Below are 6,000 nucleotides of genomic sequence, written 5' to 3'. Positions count from 1 at the left end.
AACAAAAGTTTTCTAAGCACGATTGATTGATGGATCAATGCAAAGAATTTCTTGCTGCTACCTAAACCCTGAGATAGTCCAAGTCTACTCTATGCTTCCTTTGCACTGGAATTCCTTGAGCCTTAACTCTCTCTTTTTCTCTACCTCTCAGGATTATATCATAATCTGAACCATTGGTCTTATGTCTACTACCAAGATCTTTTAGTTCTTCCAATAGATCATCCCTTCTATCTCTTTGAGGCTAAATCAATTGAACTTCCAGCTCTTGTTCCTTCTCAACTACATGTCTAGACACAACACTTCTAGCACGAGTGCCTCTACTCATATTGTATACTATTTCCTCTTCTCCTAAGGATGAAAATAAGAAGAAGTGAGCATAAGGGAAAGAATTGTGTAATGAACATTATAAGTTGCCATATCTTTAGAATGAATACAATAAAGAATCACCATAATCAGGTCTCGAAACTTTAGAAAAACTGATGCCAAAATGTAACCTCTTAATATCTACTCGATATTAGGAAGGATTAACTAACTCACCATACTCATCACCCGAACAGTAATCAAATGCTTGTTTGAAAGTTTAGGTCAAGACTTGTTTTGCAAAATCATCAAATTAATAATACATTCGAGCAATGCTCAATGGAAATAACCCATATGCATTCACATAATTTTATTGCATGCATCATAAATAAAGAAAACAAATTAGATTAAGGGTAATGTGCCACGACAAATAGCCATGCACTGTGGCATGTCATAGAGCCACATGCCATGTTTTCTCTCTAGGTTATATGCCACGGCATGGCATGTCACGCACCACAAAGCATACATGTCTGATTTGCAAGCTATCATTTGACAACTCAAATGATGAACTTCTGGTATGTGCTTGTTTTTTACATATGACATTCGATTGAGTGATTCAAACACCCACACCTAGCTTAACTCATAAGCTAATAATAATAGGTTTGGATATAATCAAATAGTTTGATCAAAATTTAGACACCCTAGTGTAAAAAAGTTACTTTTTACAAAAATTTAATGTACCCAAGCACTCAAATTAATCCTATTGGCTCCTCATTAAACTACACAAGGCCTTGAACTAAGACCAAAAGAACCTAACACACATGATTGACCAAGTTATATAGTAAATACACATATATATCACAATTTAGAGCCACTCAATGACCAATTTTCATAAACATAAGTTTGCATAGCTTGGCTTAAAACTTCCCTTTGGCCATTTTCACCACAATTTTCTCTCCACTTTACACATTCACAACTCAATCTTAGCTTTAATTTCTCTTTTCATCACATATTCACACATAAAGGTTGAGATTAATAAAAATCACTATAAATCTCTACAGACGACTACTTAGACAATGCATGCATTCCGATGGCAATCGTGTATATATAATGTACAAAATTCACATCTAGTTTGTTCATTACACAAGCTTAAAGGGTCTCAGCCATGGCACCACTATGCTGGTCTAGACTCTTTCGCCTACCATGATCACTGCTCTGTCCTGTAAAAATGTAACCACGAGAGTAAAATAAAAATCTCAATAATAGAATAAATCACTGCTATCAACTATTACAAGAAACTATATGAAAGCATAGCATAATATATTATTAAACATAACATATACATATATTTCATTCTAAATCACAACCACATATTTCAATTCGCCTCTTTTACTACTATAGATCATTTCTTTTCACACCAGTTTTCATAATAGCATTATCAATACTGACCAAACCTCCAAATCACCTCAACTTAAAACTATGGGCTCGCTTTAAGACTAATATACACTCTCATTGGCCTTGAGCTCACCTTTAATAGTAGAATCACCTAGCCAAAGGTGTTCTATCTCACTTTCGAACTATGGTTTTTTTTATAATACACAATTGGGTATCATGGACTCTAACACCACATCACAACAATACTAAGGAGTGCAAACCTCAAACACTGCACCTCAATAGGCACTAAAGAATAATATCCATACCCGCACCTCGAAAGGCACTAAGGAGATACAATTCTCCAACACCGCACCCTATCACGCACTAAGGGGAATTACCATATGGTCTTATCACTAACTCCACACGAGTGAACTCCCACCTATGATCATGCTTTTTGAACCAATCATAGGTCCCTAATCACCACTAATCTCATATATACACATATATATTTATATACATTTTTATATCAAATTACACCAGTTCATTTACTTGTTTAACCAAAGCTTCTTTTTATGCAATAAACATAGAATGCTACAAAACATGCTTAGTTTAAAATCATTTTATGCACTACATAGCATAATCACATACAGTTACAAAAGTAGTCAAATAGAGAAAAGTATTTGGTTACCACTCAACCTTTCTGTCACAAGAAAGGTACCCGTAGGATTTTTAATACCATAAAAGCTCTCTACAAGCTTCTCTCCATAACACACTTACAAAATGCCAATCTACATGCAATTGGCATTATTAGTCAATTGGTCTAAATTGACCAAAAACATATAATTACTAACTATGGCTATAACTAGCTATTCATTCCTTTCTATTTATCCATTTTAAGCTAGTTACCACATGGTTACCACTCTAATCACTTCAAATGTTCTTCATCTCAGCTAAACACGATTCTCACCCTTAATTTCCATTAGTTTTAGGCCAAATTAAGCCGATGAGTTTAAAGGTCTATCATTCAACTCTAAATCAGTTGCAAAACTCTAATTTAACCCTCTAGAATCTTATATTACTATTGGTTAAGAAACAAACCCTTTAAATTTCCCCAATTCAATGTCTCTACAACTCATACTAAGAGAAATTTAGGTAGAATGAAAGGTAAGGGTTATCCAAACTTACATGATAATTTACTAGTTGGAAGTGCCTTCCAATGCTCGAAAAATGCTTGCCTTAGCTAACCCTTGCTTCCTCCCTTCTTTCTTTCACAATTTCCTCTTCTCTCCTAATCTACAACTTTTAAGGTCATTTTTTGGTCCAAGTGCCGTGGCGTATGTATCTGTGCAGCAACACATGGCACAGTGAGGAGAATCCTCACCGCACAGATATGTTTTACCTAAAAATGATCTTCTAAACTACCTATCTATACCGTATCTATCATTCAACATCCTAACAAGTCAAATTACCAAGCAATCATCAAATCTCTAATCATTTACTAATTACCACTTTACCCCTAATTACTAACTAATCATAGATTAGAAAATCAGGATGTTACAAGTAATGCGTAAGAAATTTCTCTTTTAATGCTTCATTAGATTAAGACACACAAGCTCTATAATGCCTTTCATCTTCAATCATTTTGTTGAAGTGTTTCTCTCTCCTCCTTCGAATAGATTTTTCCCATGCCTTTCTTGCTTCTTTATACAGCATTTTAAGACCCTCACCTTACCTTTATTTTTTGACTCGTGTGAATAAAGATGTAATCCACAGTTGACATGCATCCCTTCCTTAACCATGATTGCCAATTGTCAAGTGTAAAAAGTACAAGTCCTACACATTTTATAAACATAAGGTCAGGTACTACTTGTCATTAAAGGCAATTCAATCACAATGTAATTGTGTGTGTTCTATGTGTTAGCATGATCGTAGGTATGTGATTGTCCTATAGGCATGTTAGCATGATCACACATTATTTGTCATTATTTCACATAATGGTTAACATGAAAGGTAGGTTGAGGTACGGGTAGGTGTATTCATTTTACATGAAATTTAATACAAATAAGATGTAATTTTCTCACACCCAACTTTATTCAAGGGTCAATTTACATGAAATTTTTGAATAGCACAAGGTTCAATCAATTACAAGTTCACTATCAATCTCATTTATAAGTTTTGAATAAGCTTAGACGGCATGAAGAATAGAAGGAGTAACTCAAAACAATAGGAAAACAAAATAGTGCTTACTTGGATAAAAAGGAAGCTTTCACACATAATGAGTCACTTAGGCTGCCACCACTTTGAAGAAGATCAAAACTCTTTTTGAAGGAGCTCGAAACTCATGGCTGAAGACTCGTCGATCATAAGCCATGTAATTGGGGCACCGTGTAATAGATAGGGTTGTCTTTCTCTATACGCGTCGCCCACAACTCGGTCACAACCTTACACGGCCATTAATTGTCCCATTAGAGGCATCCCTTACCATCTTCTCTCATTCAAATTGTACAAAGAAAGGAAGAAGATAGGGTTTTTTATTTTTTTTCAAAATCTATGGTTTTAGACAGGGGCATTTTTGTTTTTGATCAGGTTTATTAAAATAATAGAAACATTAGCTTGGCCCTTCTATGGAATTTTATCTCTGGGACTAATTTTTTGTTCCAACCTGGTCCTTTTTACCCAATTTTTCCCCTTATTTTTTAAAAATAGGTGAAGAGATGGCGAGGAAATGTCACCGCGCGTTTTGCTATCTTTTTTTATGGCGTTTTGTAATGCTCTTCTGACATTACCATTCAACCTTCCATGGAATCTACCAAACAATTCAAAACTATTTTTTTAAGGGTTATGATCCTAACATAAAACATTTGAAAATTATTTCTTTGAAAACTCGTGTTATAAAACATTATATAGCAAAAGCACTTTATATAAGCATGTGAAAATCAACAAGGAAACATATTCCAAACCATAAAACTCAACTAAAATAGGGAGGGCCATACGCCACAAGCTTGTGCCACATGCGCAACGGCATATGGTACAAAGGCACTGGCTCACACTTTGTGTTGTGTGTTTGTGACATGTATAAACATGTGCCATGGTGCACATATCAAATATTATTCTCAATAGCAACTTTTGATACAAACTTTAGATATGCACCATTTTCACATCTAATGTTTGATTGAGGTGATTCAAGTACTCATACGAAGCTTGTTTCAAAAATCTAACCATTGATACTGTTTCATTGAAATTTGATATCTCATTCAAAAGATAGACACCAAAGTGCATTAGACCAATCTAAGTTAAAATTTACGACTTGAGTATCACCATTTAGAACTATAAATCATTAGCCATTTTTTAGGGCCATGATCGCATCTCAATGGACAACTTATACCTGATTGAACAATTAAATATACAATACCACACATATACGCCATTTTAGCCTATAAACTACCCATAACACACACTTGGGCAAAATTAAAAAATTTCTCATTTCAATTCACAAGAATGGCCCAAACTTCACATGTATTATATATTCAACACATCTACATGTACGTATAATAAGTCACTAGCCCAAACTATCATATCACTTCCTACATGCATATTTGCACATAATGGGCTAAGACAAAACCAAAATCACACTCATATTTACATTGACATGCATATGCATGATATTTGTTCTTATAGCAACTTATATACACATTCACAGCTACTACTACACAAATTCATTACACTAGTTCTTATAATAGGCTTTATCGAGAAATCACAGTTCTTGGCCTGAATCTTTCCCTTTACATCACTAACATCTAATCCTACAAAATGTAAATAACTATAAGTGAGATCAAAATCTTAGTAACCAAAATAGCTCATTTAATATTTATTAACATAAATAACTACATAGAATTAAACAAACCAAAGTAATAGTTTGTGTCAATAATAAACATTATTTTTCTCTTATAAAACCTTTTAACACATTCACAATCACAAGCATAATCATCTATCCACTAATCCTCTAAACCTTCTTGACTCGAAACCATAGACTCAATGGCAACTTATATATAATACACAATATTCAATTCATTAGTTAGTTCATTACATAAACTCAAAGGGTCTCATAGCCCTGGCACTACTATGTCGGTTCAAACTCTTTTCTCTTTGCCTTGATCACTGCCACTATTGTAGAAAGTGACTCTATATCGATTAAGATTGATTACCTATACCAGTTTTACAATCAATGCAGATAAGATTGGTGTAGATAACTTATCATTATCTACACCAGTTATTTATAACTGTTGTAGATATTGTATATATCTACATCGGTTTATGCACCGTACG

The sequence above is a fragment of the Prosopis cineraria genome, unplaced genomic scaffold, assembly GCF_029017545.1.
Source record: "Prosopis cineraria cultivar Desert tree isolate PC_DT_omini unplaced genomic scaffold, ASM2901754v1 PC5, whole genome shotgun sequence".
Classification (NCBI taxonomy): Eukaryota; Viridiplantae; Streptophyta; class Magnoliopsida; order Fabales; family Fabaceae; genus Prosopis; species Prosopis cineraria.
Note: the sequence above shows the minus strand (reverse complement) of the source record.